The sequence below is a fragment of the Tinamus guttatus genome, unplaced genomic scaffold (genome assembly GCF_059628265.1).
Source record: "Tinamus guttatus ecotype Peru unplaced genomic scaffold, ASM5962826v1 Tinamus_guttatus_pri_ptg000144l, whole genome shotgun sequence".
Lineage (NCBI taxonomy): Eukaryota > Metazoa > Chordata > Aves > Tinamiformes > Tinamidae > Tinamus > Tinamus guttatus.
Window position 1 is genome coordinate 693,242 of NW_028288678.1, and position 21,177 is coordinate 714,418.

At 38.0% G+C, this 21,177-nt stretch overlaps 1 protein-coding gene across 3 annotated transcripts in view; it reads left to right on the forward strand.

Annotated features, from left to right (window-relative positions):
• Positions 1-21,177, forward strand: part of CADM2 (cell adhesion molecule 2) — a 599,764-nt gene that overhangs the window by 385,325 nt on the left and 193,262 nt on the right. The window lies entirely within an intron of this gene.

Genomic DNA, 21,177 nt, shown 5'->3' on the forward strand with positions numbered 1-21,177 from the left:
TGCATGCAGTTCAGAAGAATTTCCATGTTCACAGTGTTTGTTCAATTATATGTTGCCTAGGTTAAAGATGTTGATCAATAATAATAATCAAAGGATTACTATTGGATTATTAATCAAGATGACTATATGTGCTTATGTATTATAATAATGAAATCAATATTATTCAGTTGTTCAATTCATTATTATTCAATAGTGAAATCAATATTATAATAATGAAAACAATAATTAAAATACAACTCAATTTATTAAACTTTTGCATGGCTTTCTTTAAAATCATCTTTCTCAGAAGCTTTGCATGTATTTGATGTCGTGGTCGAGGGGAGACAATTGAACAGTTGGCATGTTTGTCTCCGCATGCTCCGGTTTGCTTTACTCTTTCTGTCACAGCTGTGACACAGTGTGACAATGGTGAGGAGTTTAAGGCCTTTGTAATCATCATCTACCACAACTACAAAGCAAGCATGTGCACAGAAGCAGATTTTCAGCACAAATTATCATGTTTTCATCAGCATTGTGATTGCTTCATGTACGTACATATTGCCATTCAAGCAGGAACTGCCCTGGAGGCACAGGAATTATATATAAAATGAGTCAGAAGTGCTCATGGGCTCCACTCGCCTGTGACCATTAGCACACCCTGTGTTCACAAATGCACAAGGATATCGAATAAACAGCTGAACCTATCTATAGCAAAGTTGGTTTGATACTACAGTAAGAGCAGGTCTCTTGTATTTTAGCTAGGTGTTATCTTCCGAGTCCTCCTGTTCAGTTGCCTGCAGGAAGTTGTCAGCTTTGTCTTTGGTCCTCAGCCCCCTTGGTATGCAGGTGCCTGACGCCCATGTGGAATTCAGTGTTGCAGCTGTTCTCTCTTCATTTGCCCAAAACATGAGACTCATCTTTTAATCTCTGGTTGTGCACAAAGTTGATGACTATTTATTAATTTTTTTCTATTGCTCTGGCTAAGCAGCAAAGGAGGATTTGTTCCTAATCCCTTTAAAGAGTAACACCTAACTGGCAAGGAGTTGCCGGATACTATACTGGCATGCTTTGGTGAGGTAGGAGTGTCTCCTTTGGCATGTATCTTCAAGAAAGCCAGCTCTTTCATATCTTTGCTTTTATTTTGGGGTGCTTTTCCTTTTTCAAAGTTCGGAACTTGTACTGCCGTCTTCAGCAGGTGAGATTTATGATCATCCCTGTCCTAAAATTTGAGTGTTCTTCAGGGCTTTAGTAGATGCTAATTTATGGGATGTTTCACGGGGGCTGTAGCATCTTGAAATTTGTTTGTGCTTTCTTATAAGACCACTGCTCATCTCCAACATTTTTTCCCTCTTTTGTGTGATTGAACACTGAAGAACGTTGAAGCCATTATTCTCAAAGATAGTGCTTTCTCTTGAAGTGCTTTCTCAGTCTTTTTCAGAAGTTGTATTCAATGATATAAAGGAGTTGTTCAACTCTGTGATTAACCCTTACTTAGGGGCGTATAAGATCATAGAATAATTTAGGTTGAAAGGTGGTAGGGTGAGTTTGTCCCAGGCAGCACACAGTCTAAGGCCCACTTAGATCATGTTGAACAGAGCCGCACAGTCAAGGCTGAGTATCTTCAAGGTCAGAGATTGCACAGATCCAAGTTAGAAGGTCTGGTCTACCTTCTGTTCTTTATTTTACAAAGTCTTTTTTAATGTAAGTAATTTCTGTTATTGAGAAGAAGCTGCATATTAGTGTTTCAGTGTGCTTCAGACAAGACGAATTCCTGTACTTTGCAAAGAAGGAATACTCATGCTGTGGAGCACCTTAGGACAGAAAACGTCAAAGGATACTTGTATTCTGGACAGAATACATTAGGTGAACTGTGTTATGCTTCCAAGAAGTCTAGTTCAGAAGGATCTGAATCTGAGTAAGGGCTAAAACTTAAGCATGGAAAGGGTCATTCACAGTGCTAAATTTGATGAAGCGGGAAACAAAGATGCACCCAAATGTCTCAGTGTATCTGACTAGTTTTTCTTTTCATTGTGCAAATATATTAAATTCTGTTGCTACTCCTTAATGCACTGCATCAGACCTGTTCAACTTGATCTCTATAAATTTCTATCATTTCCTCTACCAAAGTACTAATTTGAACACCTCTTAAGAAAGGATGCTTTTACCTTCTTTATTATTGTAGATATCTTCTTGCAGTAGTTAATGGTTTCCAGGCTCAGTGGTGGCAATCAGGGGTATCAGAGGTGGTAATGATGCATCAATTTTCAGTCAGCAGGTGAAGGAGAGAGGCAAAGTGTCAGTCTTTATTCAGATGTAATTAGCTGAGGTACTCAGTTCTGTGCTCCATATTTCTACTTGTCTGATGGTGTCAGCTGTTATTAAAATGTTATTTCTGGAGTTGCTCCACTAATCTTACACAGGCTAAGCATTTGACTTTATAACCTTTCAAAATTTAAGTAGGAATTTCTGATTGTTGCTAGTTGCTTTGGAAGTTGGGAATGGTATAGATGAATATGGCAGCTTCCTCTCTCTCTCTCTCTCTAAATATATATATAAAGATGTTAAAGGCACCTATTTTTGTAGGAGGAGAAAGTCATCCAGAAAGATCTATCAGTATTCTGTTAAGAAATATAACTTGACTGTTTCTAAGAATCCTGAGGCCTTTTATTAAAAGTTACCCCCAAAGTGACATTTTCCAGAGGGAAGAGGTATCTGCTTACAGATCTGCAGGATCCAAACTAAGTGGTGGATTAGCAGCTATTTCTGTCATTCTCCTTTTTCCCATTTTAGCTAGGCATAAAGTTCTATTATCTTAGAGATAGCTCACATATAGTCCCGTTGCTTAACGAAGTACTGCCCATGTAGTCTATATATACCTATAATGCTATATTCTTGATTCTAAACCGTTGCAAAAGCTGTGCTTCCATGTATTCTACGGGATGTGCAATTGAGGCAGGGTATCTTCAAATCTTTTCTTCTTTTTTTTTTTCTTTCCCCAGTGAGATTGAGATTTCTGACTTGTATTGACTCTGTATCCCAAAGAAATGGCTCTCATTTTTGAGTATCATTTGAAAGTAGTTACTTTATTCTTTCAGTCAGCCATTCTATAAACACATGCAGTATTTGCTTTGCTTTTAGAAGAGGACTGGTTTGCCTTTATAAATAAAAGATTGATTTAACTTAAACAATGCTACTTAAGGCTTGTATCTCAATATATTTATAGAAGTAATCATAGCAGTTAATATTCTGTCTAAACACATCTTCTCCAAAAGAGGCAAAGATTGCTCCAGATCTTTGATTTATTCTGTTTATTCTCATTATGCCAGCAAAATTGGTATCAAATTATTGGAAGTTTAAGTGAGGAGAAATTGTGTGCAGATGCATGAGTTTTTATTCCAGGAATTGATGTCCGTCTTCAGACTTTGCTGGGTCTTCATCAATGGTGATGTTCTATCCAACCATTTCTGTGATTTTATTATGTCGTATGATGATTTAGCTCATTGCTCTACATTAATATTCATTTTCTTGGCAAATAAGAGGTTTAACTCATCCCATCATTTTGACTGAAAATCAGACAAACCAAGATAAATTGTTTTGAACAGTTCCCTGTATGGAAAATCTACATTCTAGATACTTCATTAGGTACCCATATATAATTAGCCAAGCATATTTCTCACTAGATTTTTTTTTTCCCCTCCTCTGGAACCAAGCAAGTAACGCAGAGGCTATGTGCGATAGGGGCAGGAGAAAATAAACGTGCGTGGAAGACAGCCAAATACTGCTATTTGTCTTTTTTGCCTTAGTCTCACAAAGTTCCAAGCTATTCGATTATTAACATCAGTCAGGCAGTAGATCTGGTGGTGCAGGATGGTTCATTACTCAGGGATAGATAAATCTGGGTATCATCTGCATAAAAATGATATACTGCAACATAATGGCAAAAAATGCAAACTAGTGGTAGTGTATGAATGTTGAAAGTGTAAATCCAATAGAGAGTCTATGGAAACTCCATAATTCAAGAGCAGTTGGAAAGAACATTTATTTATGGTTATGAGCTTTTACCATAGAGACATGTAGAAATGAAATCCTGTCAAATTCCACCTTTAATACAAGGTCATTACAAAAATCTTTCCGATGCTGTCACTGTAGCATCACACAATCTGAAGCTGATTGAAATCTTTTAGCTATTCTAGCACTATTGAAATAAAAGAACATTTTCTTCAAAAATTTTCTCATGATGTTTTTATCTCACATATAGTTGCATGCTCTAATGGTAGAATCTTAATAATTAAATTGAAGTAGTGAAAGTTCCTTTTTTTGTTTTTTTGGAGAGAGGGGAAAGGGAAGGGGTAGGTTGGAGGGGCAATAAAATTAATGATGCCTTAATAACCATTCCTCTACTGTCTCTTTGGGATTTCCTCCCCTGTTGTTCAGTCCCTGCTTCCAGCACTTACTCTCAGAGGACCAGTGCTTTTCTCTTCTGATTAACTCATGTCCACTGGTTCAACCTGTGAGTTTCAAAGGTCTGTATTTGATTCCTCTGTCTGCCACTTTTCTTCCTCTGTGATTTCTCTTGGCACTTAAGGTCAGAGTTTTCTGCTGTTCAAGGGCTGTGATAGAAAAGTTGTGATAAAGAGAGAAAGTTGATGACTATCTGTGAAGGGATTGCATAGGGGGAGCAGGCGGAGGGTGAGTCTCTGAACTTGTCCTTAGTAAGAGGGCAGAGGAAGGAAGGATTGTGAGGGCATTTGTGAAACTTACTGCTCCTGCTTGCTCATTTTGCCCTCAGCAGTTATGGAGGAGAAGGTATTTGAGAGAGGAAATTTAATTAGGCAGTAACTCTTGCTTGCTTAATGTTACTGTGTTTCTCCAGTTTTTTCTTCTATTTTGGTGAAAAGAGCATGGAATTTTCAATTTTATGGTTAGCTTCTAAAAACAAAAATATTAAAAATTAAAAAATCCCCTTAAATCCAAAAGCTCACATCAGATCAAGATGAGAGGTTATCTCATATCTTCAGATTTTCATCTGATAAGGTTAAGCTGTTTAATTGCATTAGAAATTCAACAAAATCATAATCTAACCACCTACCTCAGTGTAATGAATGCTATAAGTCAAAAGAGATTTGGAAAAGAAAGCAGATGCCCGAGTTCTTGGGACTTCTAGGTGTTTTTAGGTTAACAAAACATGTTTGTCGTATTCCTTTCCTCACAAGCTCTAGCTGAGCCTCACTGGGAGTAGCATCATGATGCTAATAGTTCTAAACAAAGTTGCTGGCTGCCTTTTGTCCTTTATTATTGTACCAGGGAAACACTTGGCCCTAGCATCTGTCAGAACTTATCAGTATTGAGGCTTTTGAGATTGCCATGTGATGTTGTGTACACGCAGCCCAAATGCTCGCCACTGTACTTCCAGCCAGCAGGCCTGTGCTGCTCGAGGCCCTAAGTTCTGCTGCATGCTATGGAGACTGCCAAAATATGCACCAGCTTTTCTTTTCTTAGATGGAGGGTGCGTGCCAGCAGCATTAGAAACAAGTTTTACAAGCCTGCGTGTCCCGCAGCTTTTAGTGCATCTTATTTCAGTATGTTTTCCAGAATAGATGTCAACAAAGCAGCCATTAATAGTTTTAGTAATATGAAATGCTCAATGAAAGCACAGGTCACCATGGAGCAAAGCAGCTCTAACAGCACAGCAAAGAAAAGCACAAAGCCTCCCTGAAAAGAGCTGGGGGAGGGCAGGCTAAGGCTACCAGCCCGTCCTTCTCATTTGAGAGAGACCCTTCGCTGAGCCAACACGTCAGTCATTTTATTGACTAAATGGCATACCTACCAGTTTGCAATGAAGTGTTTCCTTTCCTGTGAAAGGCAACACAGTGAACGGGCTGTGTGTCTTGGGAGGATCTTCCCTTTTGAGGGGGTTGCAGCTGACATTGAGCAAAGCTTTTTGTCAGGTGTCTTTAAAATTGACACATCAGTCTTTTCTTTCCTTTATCACTCTGCTTAACTCAAGGTCACAGTTTATTCTGATACAGTAAATAATTTATTATTCTATTCCCCACTTTTTCAGATAGGCACTCTTCCTTCCAAAATACTTAACATAATTCCAATCACTTTCTTTCAATTGGTTTATCCTCGTTTGGTTGTTAAGTATTTGGAATCAAATTAGCAGAAGAGCTTAGTAGTTTTCAAAGTGCATGGGCCAATTACTCAAACAGTTTGCCGTACTTGATTAGACCTATGCTGAAAATTTAGCATTGCTTTATTTGTTATCTAAATGGCCTTACTCTTAAAAATCTTGACCTTATGGGCAAAAAGAACCGGAAAGAAGTCTTGTAGACAGCACCTGTGGTGCTGTATCTTAATACCACCTCTTGGTACCTACTGTCTTGGTTCAGGCACATGAATAGAAGAAAGGAAGGTAAAATTTTACTGTGTGTACCAGTTTGTTTCATAGAGGATCTCCATAAATTCATCAATTTCCATAAGTGTGTATTACTGCCATTTATTCAATGGCTAAAAAATAATGCAAGCTTTTTTTTTTCTGTATTTTAATTACATTGTGGGCTGCACATATGGGAAAAGCAGTGGAAACCACTTGAATAGGATACTACATAGGGATTTCTGTTCTTTCTGCTGTTCAGACACAGCTGCCTTAAAAATCTAGTATCATTAGAAGCAACCATTGGATTATTCACATAGATCTATTGGCCACAAGATCCTATAGACCATTAGAGATAAAGTGAAGGACTTGGTGTGCATTCACCATGCACCCCAAGTTGCTGTCTCTGAATTATCATCATTACTCTCTACTTACTTGACAGCAGAATATCTAAATTCTTTCCCCTTTAAGTAAATTTCATCTGTTAAAAAAAAAAAAAAAAAAAAGCTAGCACAATGTATAGCTTTCATTATGTAAAAGTTTTGTTCAAGTAACTGTTCTGTAACTGTTCAAGTTTAAGCAACAGAGCCAGGGTAGGAACCTAGCACATTTGCATTCTGGAAACTGCTGTAGGCTCTCAGTAGGCTAAACAGATGGAGGGGAAGGAAAGGGGAAATCTTGTAATAATAATAAGCAAATGAAAAAAAAATATTGTGAACACTCACGTTGACAATACTTTTCTAACTTATAAAAGGTATGGTAATTAAGAAGAAACATGCAGGTGTTGGATCGCTCATCTTTTAAATCAACGTGCTTTTTATGGGCTGCCCAAAGAGCTAATAACAAACTAAAGTCGTGATACTAAATCTAACTGTTTTAGGTGGCTTATAAAATATGTTAACAGTCTTTAAAATGCTGTAATTTGCACAAAAGCCCTTCAAAGGGAAATGAGTGTAGTAATTAAGTAAGTCAAAAGGAAGAAAAAATAAGTGAAACTCTAGAAGGGATGGAAAAAAATGGAAAGAGGGCGATGGAAAAGGCTCTGTTGTGATAGGTGTAAATGAATGATCGTATGGAGGAACCCCAGCAGAAGTTCTACCTAGATTTTGCAGGTGTATGTATATCTTATAAACTGCTGCTAGGAATTGTAGTCACTTTGCCAAGTTTTTGCTTTTGTAATTATGCTGGTTTTGAATATGTAAACAAAGATAAAAATATAGGTTCCAGCTTTATATCTATATGTTACAGTATATACAATTGGTCTCCCAGAGGCTTGCTTTTCATTTGTCAGTGTTGCTGGGAGTACTGCAGCCCTTCTTCATTTGTGCAGGATGGCTTTTCTCTTCATGTGGCATTTCAAATTATTATTATTTCCTGTATGCATCCATAATTGGTGTTCTGTATGGTGCATTGGGAGAAATACTTAAAGGTTTTATTGTAGTTGAATTCAGAAACAATCTTGCACAAACATAAGTTTTCTCCATTAGAAATCTGCTTTTCATGAGACACTTCAAATATATATTATATAAATAACAACAACAACCAACAACAAAAGTCTTGTCTTTGTCTTTCTCTTTCTTCTGCATAATACCTCATAGACCTCTATCCAGCTTTAAGAGGTCTGTTATCTGCTGATACCTTTATTTCTTCTTACTCGTAGTTTTCTTTCTAAAGAATTTGTGTGTGTATGTGAATTATTGTATTTTTCTATTACTGATTTCTGGAAATGCAAAGCACATCAGCTACTGATACCCACATAGCAGCTCAAAACTGAAGGTAGAATATCAATCTCTCTGTTGCTGTCTATTTGCATTTTAGGAATTTTCTGGTGGACAAATGAGCTAATAATTCTATCTTCTTTTTGGACAATATTATGTACAGAAATGAATAGGATGAGTAGGCTGTCTTCCAATACTTCGGCTTCTATTACAAAATTTAATTATTGTAATGAATATCATAATGGGCTGCCCATCCCACTCCAACAATAAATTTTCCCCAGGAGGCAGACTAATAAAATAAATGCTTCTCTAGGGCAGCCCTAATAAAATTCCTCTGATCCTTGGCTCATTCTCTCTCCAGAAGCTCAGGAATAAAAATGTGCCTTGTAGCCCCTTTGGGAAGGTTCCAATTTCTGGTTTCTGGTATACCAACTAAAGTGAGTTCCAAAGCAGGTAACGGCACTCAAAATGTGCCCTGCCAACATCTTTCCTTACATTTGCATTCAAATAGCTGAACGGCCCCTGCTGATTTCCGTGTTTGCAGGAGAATGTGCTGTATACTTTTATCTACCTACTCCTCCAATTGATGCAACATGTTTTTCTGACCCTTCCTTCCTGTTCCATCCTGTCACTTTTCCCGCCTTTTTTTATATGATTCACTGCCTTTTCCCTGAAATACGTAAGGCAACTTCCTCCTCCTGTGTTCAACTGCCTTCTTTGATTTGATTTAAATATCTTTCAAAGTATATTAAGTCATTTGTGAACATTATTGGCAACTGTTGTAATAACTTTATGCTTTTTAAAATAAATGTTACTTTCCTTAGTGCTTCTTTGAGGAACAAAACACTCTTCCCCATGACAAATCCTTCAAATTAGATGTCATATCAGAGATTTCTTCTATAAACTTGTCAGTCTTAACTGAAGCATTTGCATGTTTTCCGAATGACATGAATTTATGATTGACTTTTTAAAGTCGATATTCTAGTCCTTTTGTTCTTTTACAAAAGCAAATTGTGCATGCTATTCAGAAACCTAAGCAGCTATAAAAGATCTTCTTGGTCATCAAGTATAGTTCTTATAGGGATCTTACCATATATGTATTATTCTCAGATAGCTCTGTGATTGGGGAATTGGGGAAACTGAACCTATTCATGTGATTGTCAGGCATGTTCTCCTGAACTCCAGGAGTTCCCCTTTCCCCTTCCCCCTTCCCTCATTTTAAACTGACCATCTTCCTTCTCCTTGTTAAACTCCATAACTAATATACAGGTTGTTATGCTATCTTCTCTCATTCTTTGTTCTGATTGACTAAACCAAATATTTTTGGTCTCCAATTTCCAGGATAGCCTAGGTTATGTTTCGCTTTTCCAGTGTGTTATCAGGTGAACCAGTTGTTTTTGAATGAAGGTAAGTGAATAGTATGCAGTGTTTTATATGGATCCCACCTCTGTCTTTTCTGCCATACCTTTACTGAAAATACTTTGACTGGGACACCTTACAACTGCTTTCTTTGAAGCAGCTTTGTGTGGGTAGTTCATAGTCATCCAGTGATAAATTGGTAAATTAAACCTCTTCCTGCTCAGCTGAATCTCATCAGCTGAGAACTAGTGTATAGCTGAAGTTTCAATTATTAATCCCCAACTACATGAATTTCGGTTCATTTCTATTACATCCAACCTCAAGGTTATCCAGTATTTTCTGTAAGATTTCTGAGTGCTCTTCTGTATCGACAGTGTCTTTGAACATTTTGTTATTGACTAACTCACACAGTCATGGCAGTTAATAAAATTATTATTTTATTAATAGAAAATGAAAAACACTATTAATTACTTCCCTTGAGGCTCTTTCTCTCAGCCCCACAACATTTCCCATAAATAAGTTCTTTATGTTCCTATTCTTCCTGTGCTGGCACCAATCTCCTGCTTAATTAGCATGGGCATGGTAAGATCATATTCTAACACATTTAAGATTAAGCTTCCTCACTTCTATTTCTGCAAGCAATCAAGATAGCCTTGACTGATCTTTGTTTCTACCCTACATGTTTATGTATTGGCCTTAGCTGACTATGCCAAAGATTCGCCAGGTGTTTTCCGAGGAAGAATTTCACTTATATTTGTCAATTTCTGCAAGATGACTGGATTTATCAACAAGGGCTTTTTCTTTTGTCAAGGCAGTTGATATTTAGCAACTGTAATACTGTGTAGCGGTGATAAAACAGCATGTGGTAGTATTCAACCATTCGGCAGCAGAAAATACAGATTGCGTATAATCTAAATTACAGCTATACTTTGTATGTAACAATTTCCTAGCAGATTGTTTCATTTGATTTTCCTTTCATTATCATTTTTATTGTGCATTTTTCATTCACTTTAGTTGGCTTGTTACTTTATCTGTATACTAAGTACATACACTTCTTGTTTTGTGTCCAGGGCTCTCATGTTTGATTTAAGCTGTGTGTCTATAAAGGAGCTTGATAGTCTCTGGCCTTTGCATCTTTTTGCACATAGCTCCACAAGTGTCTTGGGGACATGCATAGGGTCACAAGAGTCAAGGTAGCAATTGCTTTCCCCATCATTTGTGGTAGAAGAGAGGACCAGAGCAGAAGCAGTGACAAGCCCTCTGTGTGATTCCAAGCTAGAATGCCAAAGTCTTACTTCCTTCTGATAAAACCTATTGATTCCTTATGATTTGCCACTACAACAGCATTTAGTACTGCTGAGGGTATATCCCATCTCTCACTTTCAGAAGTCTGTTAATTTACACTAGTACGAGCAGCCTTCATTTAAACAATGTATGTATATATACGATAAAAACTTACACATCATGTCGTGAAAGATGTTATATGCATGGTTCCTTGCTAAACTCATTAGTGATTCTTTTTGTTTAAATATTTTCTGCTGAACACGATATCCACAGCATGAAACCAAGAATAAAGAGTTTTGGTTTAAGAACATCATAATCAACTTCCATGTTGGTTTTATAAGGTCCCCTTCTGTGAGCATCCTGTCACTAAACATCTTGCCATTAGGAGCGCTATTTGTTTTCTGAAAAGCATCTCATTGCAGGAAAAACTTTTAATATTGTCTTTAATGTCTCTCTCCTGCACGATTTTGTCTTTATATATACAATCTAGAGTAATTCAAATAAAATTCCATCTACTAGGCCTTTCCAAAATGAATTTGACCCAACAAATTTCTGTTTTCAGAGAAGACATTCCTGAACTTTTATTCAAGACTAGTTCTTGAGCCATTTACTGCTCTTCCTGATTATCTTTATTTTCTTTACAAAGAACAAGAAGAGTTATCCAGATTTATCAACCTTTTGCATCTCTCTTTTTTTTTTTCATTTTGCTTGTTGGTTGTATTTAACAACTTTTTTTTTTTTTTTCTTTTTAACAATATGTAAATATCAGTCTGCTCAAAAGGTAAGCGTGGAAAAAATAAATCAGGCTAATAATTATATGGCCATGCTAGTGAGCATTTCTAAAACGCAAGGAGGCTGTTCCCTTAAAAAGAGGAAGATAAGCTTTCTTTGTTTGTGATACTTCAGATTTTGCAAGCTATTCTACTGACAAAAAATGTGTAAGTCAGCATTCTGAATTGCTTCTCTGTAAGTGTGTGTATTTGTGATTTGCCAACACTTTTCTTGTGAATAGGACTTAATCTCTCCGGTGAAGTGGCAATTAAACAGAAGATTGATCTGTCCAAGAAAGAGTCGTAGCATTGCCAATCTTTAATATTTGTAAGAAAGATCTCCAAATCTTTATATGTAGTGGTTCTATTAATTACCCTGATGCCACGTGTTTGGTTTTTGTTTGTTTTGTTTCAGTGTATCTGTGCGGATCCCTTAATACAGCTAAACTCCTGAGAGGAAATCAGCTTTCTGGGTGAATGGGTGGCCGGGCAGGAGTTTGAGCCATAGGTGACTTCATTAGCACCGTGACTGACATGCAGGGATCTCTGCACCCTTGTGCTTCCTCGTGTTTTAGCCAGTGCCAACAAAAGGCAAAACTACATAATTGAAGCAGGGAGCAGAATATTAAGTGACCTAGTGGGAAGGAAGTGGCCCACAGTGATGATGGGCAAAAACCTTCTGCATGATCTTTCTGAGATTTGTGTCAAGCACAGGGCAACTGCCTGTCTTCTGTCTCGAAGTCCCAATATTAGGTGCATCTAGCCATCAGATCATGCCTACAGAGAAGCCTTTGGATTTAAATAGCTATGCAATGAGTTTATTGCAAAGTTAAGGTTAAGTTTGTTCATCTTTTCTTTTCAGCTCACTAAGGAAAATCTGCTGGTATGTTTGTGTCTTACCACTCAATCAGACAGCAGCAGAATTCACCCAAATCCTTTCCACACTCCAATGACCTCACATGTTTTCCCTTGTTAGTCGAAGGCTGGAACATTTATTTGTTCCAGTGAAGAGCTGTACTACATAAAACTTCATTTTATTGCAGTTTCTTTTCACAGTTGGCATTTTCAGTGACAGTTGCACTAACTTTATATCCTGGTTTGAAGATAAGGATAACATGCTCTTCTGAGAGAGCTGCACTTGAATTAATCACTCAAAACACTTTTCTGTGTTGTACTCTTTTTTGTCACTTTCTTTTCTTTGTTGACCTCTCTTATGCAAAATAAATTTATGGAAATAATATCTCTTCAAGTCTTTTTCTTGTCTTATCCTGCTATGTTTTATCATAGTTGTATGCTTCTTGTCCAATTTAATAGCTAACCATTTAACAAGTTTCTTTTAATGTCTTATAGAATCATAGAATCATAGAATCATAGAATGCTTAGGGTTGGAAGGGACCTCTAGAGATCATCTAGTCCAACCCCCCTGCATACGCAGGGACACCTAGAGCACGTGGCACAGCACTGCATCCAAGCAGCTTTTGAAGATCTCCAGAGAAGGAGACTCCACAACCTCTCTGGACAGCCTGTTCCAGGGCTCTGTCACCCTCACTGTTAAGAAATTTTTCCTTAAGTTCCTATGGAATTTTTGATGTTTCAGTTTCCGGCCATTTCCTCTAGTCCTATCAGTGGCCACCACTGAAAAGAGACCATGACCGTCCTCTGCACTCCCTCCCTTGAGGTATTTATATACACTGATTAGATCCCCTCTCAGCCTTCTCTTCTCCAGGCTGAACAGGCCCAGCTCCCTCAGCCTCTCCTCATAGGGCAGATGTTCCAGGCCCCTGATCATCCTTGTAGCCCTGCGCTGGACTCTCTCCAGCAGCTCCACATCCCTCTTGTACTGTGGAGCCCAGAACTGCACACAATACTCCAGATGCGGCCTCACCAGGGCTGAGTAGAGGGGCAGGATCACCTCCCTCGACCTGCTGGAGACGCTCTTCTTAATGCAGCCCAGGATCCCATTGGCCTTTTTGGCCACGAGGGCACACTGCTGCCTCATGGTCAACTTGTCGTCCACCATGACACCTAATTTGATTTTTTTCCTAATTTGCCATCATCTTTCCCTTGGGAAAATGAGTTCTGTATCTTCCTTTTTTCTATGAGACTTGTAAAATCATTGTAAAATTTCTATTTTTGCTTTAAACAGCCATCTTATCTCTTTCTTGCTGTCTTGACAAAAATCAAATTTCTCCCATACTTAAACCTTTGTGCACCTTTAAAATTGTTTATTGTCTTAGATATTTTTGTGTACTTGAATCTCATTTTTCTCTTTTTTTCCTTTAGCCCAAGGAAATAGATGACAAGTTTAAAAAAAAAAAAAAAACCCACCAGGGAAACACAAGATGCAGGCAGACTATCCCGAAGTACATTTTGACTAACGGTGCACTTGGATTTGGAAAAGAACACAAGTGAGATGTCAGCCTTTCTCCTGTTTTGAGAATGTTTTATTACTCTTTGTTTCAGAAGTGTAGCTATTAACATAATTTTATAATGTGCAAGCACTAACATAACAGGTATAAACTAGAAAGATGAATGATAATCAGATGTTGTGTCTTAAATTGATTTAAAAAATGATACAAATGACTTCCATGTTTTTTCTTAGTTTGTTTCTAACTCTAGCATGGGAAGGTCAGGGTCCAGTGAGTTACTATATCTGAAGAATGATTAGAAGTACTTCATTCAAAGATATTAAACAAGATCCTGAATATAACATGTTTTTTAATGATATTTAATATTAATACCTTACAAAGCTGGGCACATAAATGTGTAGGTCATACAGGTGCTCTGCATGCCTGTTTTGCCATTCCACGTTGGTTGCGTGCAGGTAGGTTATAAGCAAAGTTGGAGGTAAAATGCAGAGAGAAAGAAGAGGGTTTATTAACACGCTGTGCTGGCCAGTCAAAGTGAAGCCCTGCGTTCAAGTTGATATCCCTTCTTTCTCTGTATGACAAAATTTCAGCTGGGTACAAAGTACTGAAAAGTGTCCTGTGCATAGCTAGAAGGAACCTCATTATTAGTGGGTTGCAAATCAGTGGATAAACTGCAGAGTGAAATGAAAAGATCAAAATGCATATGTTTCAAAAAGCTTTTTCCCATCCTTAACATTTTAGTGTTTGGAACATCTGAGAGGTGGTAATAGGATGTTGCTCAAGGTAAATCACCTGCAGCCCCCTAAGTGCCTGGCCAAGGGAATACTAAAGCCCCACATCTCCCTGGCCTGACTGTCTTTGTGCTGCTTTGTAGTGCTTCTAGCTAGAATCTGTGTTTTCACAAGTCCCTCAGAGGTGAGGAAAGAACTAGGCTTGCCTCAGTCATAGTGGGACAGAACTTTTGTTTTATCATAATGCAGTTGTATTTTCACTCAAACACTTCCTCAGTACCGCGTTTAATGCGGCTAACTTAAATTCGGTATGGACTTTGCATCTGCTGGACTAATGTCACAGCCTGTTTCTATGAGAGATGTCTAGAAGATCAGCAGCTCAGCACTACCTCACAGAGATCTGAGTAAGATGGAGAGCTTACCAAGTGTGGGTGTTGCTTGCCCTCCTTCATTTAATATTATATAATAAGAAATAGCAAAAGAAGACTGACCATCTGGTGTAAGGCCTGGCATGAGGAAAAGGCAGGTTAGGAGGCATTTTAAGGGTTTTCCTGTATCTTCATTAAGAAGATCTTGCCTTTGCAGAACACAGGTATATGTGACTGTGTGGATCTTGTTCACTTATTCAATTCTGTACTGCCAGAAATGAAGAGGGGCTGGTCAGAGCCCTTTCCCTGTATTCTGGTCAAAGTTTATATGCCAGAGTTTCCTTTCTCCTTGCCAAGTTTGCTGTTTCAGACAACAAGGCAAAACAACAGGAGAATTTAATTTATTCTGGGTCTGGGGAGACCAGAGGAGTTGCCTAAAAGAAGGTAGCCTGGAACAGCAGTTCCCTGATCAGTGCTAACAGAGCTTTGGCCCGGCACCTGCACCTCCTGCTGCTTGTTCTTCACACTTCATCCTTGGAGAGGAAGAAGGACAAGCTCAAGCACGGGATTCTCCTTTAACAGGCGTTCCAGAGCTTTGATGCTGCCCTGCACTTTATACAGTAACCTCAGAAGTTAATTCCAAAGCCTGAGAATGTGGCTTTTGGGACTCTTACCTGCTTTGTTCCACTCAATATTCTGTGTATGGGCTCAGTGTGATCTGCTAGAAAGATCAAAGACCTGGAACATTTCCCTTCTATTCCCTCTGTCTTACCCATCATCTTGTAAAAGCATAAATTTCAGCATATTGCAATGATCGTTTATTGAAGTTTTTTCCAGAAGTTAGGTGACAAGTCTGACAACATAGAATGCATTAGCAGTGAGAGGCTGAGGAAATGGAGAGAAGTTTGGTGGGAGAGAGAAGGGAATATATTTAAATCAAAACTGCTGGTTAAGGATCCATTGGATTCAAAGTTTACAGTAATGATACACTTAAACGAGTCTATAAAACACCTTTTTTAAATATATATATATATATCAGATTTTGTCCAGGGAATTTCAATCTGGGAAGGAGGAAAGGATATTTGATGAAATGCTAATCTAGATTTTACATTCCTAATAAATTGAACCATGTTTCTAATGCTCAGATTTACCTAAGTGCTTCCAATTCAGGTGCTGATTTGAATTTCAGACTTTCTCTCAGTATTTTTTTTTCTCATCGTCACCCTGATCCTAATTATCCATTCTCAGTGTTGTTCTGGGTCACTTCTGTCTTTCACATAGTGGGGCCTTGTGGCTATAGGGGTCTCTGTAACGGTACTTCCTGAGCTCTTCATGGCAAATTATCTTACAACATGTTACCTCTCTGTTTCTTTCCACTTTGTTCCCTTGAGTATGTGATGTGAACTTCTATGAGAGATAAAATATGTATCCTGGGGGAGCACAGCATAATAACATAAAATACCAGTCAGTATGTAAAATTTAAAGATGTGCTTAAAATGTTTGTGGGAAAGGTGGGGATTCACAAAAAAGGAGCACTGTGCTGGAGAAATGAGAAAGGTCTGTGTTCGTGTCAGGAGGATGCTGACGAAAGGATGGACAAGGCTTTTGCAAGCAGTATCACTTATGATTGGAGTAAACCATTTAATCTTAAAACCTGTGGAGCTCTATGTTTTCACCCATTGCTTTTCACTTATCTACAGTATGGTAATATATTCATTATTCTTCATATTGCTCTTGAATGCATTACATTGCAAAGTCACATTGTAGCATGAAAGTTCACTAAAATGCTAGGTTTGTTTGTTTGTTTGGTTTTTTTTATCTGAAACAGTGTGAAATGAAGCTGAATTTTCCTGATACTGAAATCTGGGAACTGGCCTTCAAAATGTACAGATATTCCCTTGTGTACTTCTGGTTTCATTCTTGATAAGAAGAAGAGATTGGCCAACTGAGAGAGCTTTGGACAGCTTATGAAGCCTAGAAAATGTATCTGAAACAGAAGCTATAGAGAAACAACACCTCAAATTTATTTCCCATGGGCTTACATTTTCTATCAAAAGATAAAGGCCAGAATATTTTCTACTGGGGATTAACATCTATTTTTCGAAGGAACAAAGGCAAAGTTACGACGTATGGATTCAGGAAGAGATGTCAGGGAATGTATTGGGGATTCTAATGACCTAGTTTCCCATTAAATCTCTAGACCATTGCTTAAGTTATGAGCAGAGGGAAAATGCACTTCATCTTCAAAGACTTCAAGATGAGATTTATAACTTTCTTAAAGAGAAAAAGTCTGCTGAAACGAGTCAGATTGCACTATTGTACAGCTGGGTTGCAGCCATGCATCAAAGCAGTATAGGCATATTGATCCAAGCCTAACAGATGGCTTCTGGATGTTGCTACCTGGTAGGGGGGAAGAGGTGATGTGTTGTGCCTCCTTAGGCCATGGAAATTTTCCCCACACTACACGGATAATTTAAAATCTTTTAAGTCTGAGTTTAAATTAACCTTTTTGAAATGTCATTGTTTTGGGAGAAGAAAAAGCTTTTCTGAAAATTAGCTGTTTATAATAGAGGAAAAGCTCAATTTGACATACAGGTTGTTGTGTCACTTCTGTTAATGGAATTTGGTGCATCATTTCATCAGTACTTAAAAAAAAAAAAACTACCCAGCTGCAACACTGATGTTTTATCTGATGTTTCTAATATATAGATTGATATAGATTTTTGTGTTGGTGACAATTATTCTTCAGAAAAGGTTGGACTGGTGTAGAAAAGTAAAAAGGCAATATTTTTGTCTCCGGCTCATTGAATGACTCCACATACTCACGTACATGAACTCTAGCACCTTAGCATAGTTGTGGTATTGAAGCCTTCTGCATAATTCATCATAAAAGAACATGAGGCATTCAGCAGTCAGTGCTCATTCAGAGATGTTCTGCATTACTAGCAGCACTAGTAAATATGCCTGCTACATACATAATTTATGGTTTCAGCGGAGGTAGTTTTATGCTTCATAATAGGCTAGCTTTGATCCCTTAAAATTTGTTTGTAAAACTTAGAGGTTAGGTGCAAAACAAAGACTTTAAAGTCTCCCTCTCCTGTGTTGCTTGTTTCAACAGCCTTCATTTTCACATTGCCTTAACAAGGTTGAGATAAATTCTGACCCACTTTTGGGGAAATGAGCCTTCCTGTAATGGATTTTATGTATAAGACTTTTTATCAGCCAATTCCCTCCACACCCAACTTGAAGTAGAATGAAAATTGGCTTAGAAACCTCAGTGTACTCAATTCAATGTTTCTACTTAAAGATTTTTTTCCTCATGACCTGTGCTTGGAAAATGTAGGTAGACTTTGTGTTCTCTGAATCTCTCTTTTAATGCTGAGATGCAAATAGGACTGTGTATAGTATGAATAAACATTTCAGAACTCACTGAGTTATGCTATTTATGTTTTATAGAAAAAATCAATATTAAATTATTTCAAATTATACAAATTTACCTCTGTTAAATTCAGTAAGGTAGATTTTCTCTCCAAAATGTTTCATTCATCATTTTTTTAATACCTGTAGCTTATTTACATACCTTGTTCAATATGTGAAATTAGAAAGCATCAAGTATAAAAAGTAATATCTAAAAAAAAGTAACAACATGAAATATATTTTAAGTGAAAATTAAGAATGTTTATCTTTTTTAAAAAACAGAATGTCATCAGAAACGATGCATTTCTGTGATTTTTTTCAGTGCTGACATACTAGCACTTTCTGAGGGAAAGTTTGTTTTTCATACTCCTCCCTCATACAGGGGTTTATCCAGTTTTCTCTGAACTGTGTTCCTTTTCTTTTTCATTTCCAGTTGTCAATGTCATCCTGTTTCCATTCTCCTTTTTAAAGCCTTACTCATACCTAGGCTATTTCAGCAAGAAATTTTAAAAGTAGCCTTTAATGGTCATAATGGAAGCCAACATACACCATAAGTACAAAATAGAGAATGAAATAGAACTGGCTCCTTTGCCATGTCTATGATTTACCTTATTTTCTATATACATTAATTCATGGTTGATCACAGACCAACAAAACTTACTGTAGCTTGTTAGGAATGTGCTTATTTAGAGGACAAATACAGCTTTTTCTTCTCATTTTTATGGCACAGTCCATTGTGGCTGTGGGCAGCTTTAGGAATGCTAGAAAAACTACCTTCTACTTTTCACCTCCATTTTGTGTGTACTACCAAGCAAAGCTCACTTTGCTGGATAGCTTTCTTGGATCACAAGCTCCCTGTTTGTGCTAGAGAGGGGGAAAAGGGAGAGTCAGAGCTTCCCCTTTGGCTGTTTCCCCTGGCTCTTAAGATGTTGTGAGCAGACCTTTCATGGGGTGTCTTGGAGGGATTGGGAATCCTGGTGGCCCCCGCAGGCCGACCTGCTGTGCTGGCACAGGTTCGCTCGTTGCCTGCTCGCAGGCAGGACCTGAATGTTTCCCAAAGCCTCGTGACTGTTGGGGTGAGTAGAAAAGAAGCCTCTCGGCGACCTTGCAGAGGTGCCGAGGCTTTCTGCAACCTTGCTGGCCTTGTAGGGCATTTGGGTCCAGTATTTTGGTGCTTCACATGGCAGACCTGCATTGTATTCCTGGGGGGGGGGGAAGGAAAGGGAGCTGCTTTCTTCAGTGGGAAGGTGCAAAAGCAAGTTATCTTTATATTCCGGTGCAATCTCCAACAGCCATATATAGGTATTTCTTGCTGAAGACACAGGCAAGTTTTTTTCCTCAATCTCGCTAATCTGTTAAAAGCTGTTGTTACAGAAGGCATTTTCTGAGGAACTGCATATAGGCCTAGAAAGGAAAGTTTCTATTCATGAGGAATGAGATGCACTAGATATAACATTTTTTTTTCTTTCAAAATAACTGCCCGGAAGCAGTGTAAATAATAGTAGATTCTTTAGTGGAACAGACACCGCATTAGTGGCTTCTGCAGACACCGTAACAGTTGCCTTGTTTTGTTTTGCTCAGATTGAACAGCAATGTTTTAGGGAAAGCCAACCAATTTTTCTCAGTCTCTTAAAGATGTAAACTTAATTTTAAAATGTTCCTGTGAGTTGTTTCTCTAAATTAGCCTGATATAAAGTAACGGGACCTTAATGCTAGGATTTAAGTCATCTCTTACAATACCATGGCTGGGATTTGAGTCATCCCTTGCAATCCTGTGGTGTTGTTACACAGTGCACATTTGGTGCATGCATGTGGGTGTTTATCTAAGCTTCTCTTGCACACGAGGAACTTCTGAAGTGCATCTTTGGCAGAAGGCCTCAAGGCAAGTGCACTTAATGGCAGAAGATATAAAATGCAAGTGGAATAATATATAAATTAAATGAGATTTAATTGTGGATCTGATTAATTGAGAAGATCCAATCCTCCTCCCATTCTCCCCCCCCCCACCTTTTTTATTTTCTTAAGGAGTAGGCTATTTTACGGTGGGTTAGATTTCTTCTGCCTTTTGTTTGACTTGTTTTGGCATTACTGTGTCGGTAAAGACATTTTCAGCAGTGGGTCTTGTTCTGGGGTATCTCAGGGCACAGATATCCTCAGGGAAGATAACTACTTTGATAATAGCTGATAAAAGGTAGGAAATCTTAATGTCCCTTCTGATACTGGGAACCCTAAGATGATACAGCATCAGGTGGATCTTTACTATTTCAAAACAAAAAAGAGCTACTCTGTGATGGATGCAGTCAAAGGAGCCTGTCTACACTGTATATATATGCATGTGGGTATAAAATTAGTGATGATTGATAAAACAATTTGTGATGCAGTTAACCATAGTGCCCTAAGTTCCTACTTGTTTGCCTTGTCAAGGTGCACAAACAAATGCAGTGTTCTCGTTGCTCAAAAGAGCTCTGTGACAGAAAATAGGGTTTGTATCAGTTTTGGTTTCAAATATAATTTCCAGCCAGGGATTCTACTTGCAAGCTAGATGAATGCCAAGAAAGAGGCTTTTGTGCAAGAAGATAGAAAAAGAGAATTTGATGTAAATAGACAACAAGATTTAGATATACTCATGTTGCATTTTCTACACTTCTAGGTTCCAAAAATAAAATAAAATAAAATAAGAGGCAAGAATTGACCTTACTTTTCTCAGAACCCAGTGTGATTTGAATTCACCAGTTGCTGAGATGGAAAGAAAATCTTGGCTGATAAATCACTTTCTTGCAGTTTATCACATATTTTTTTTCCCTGA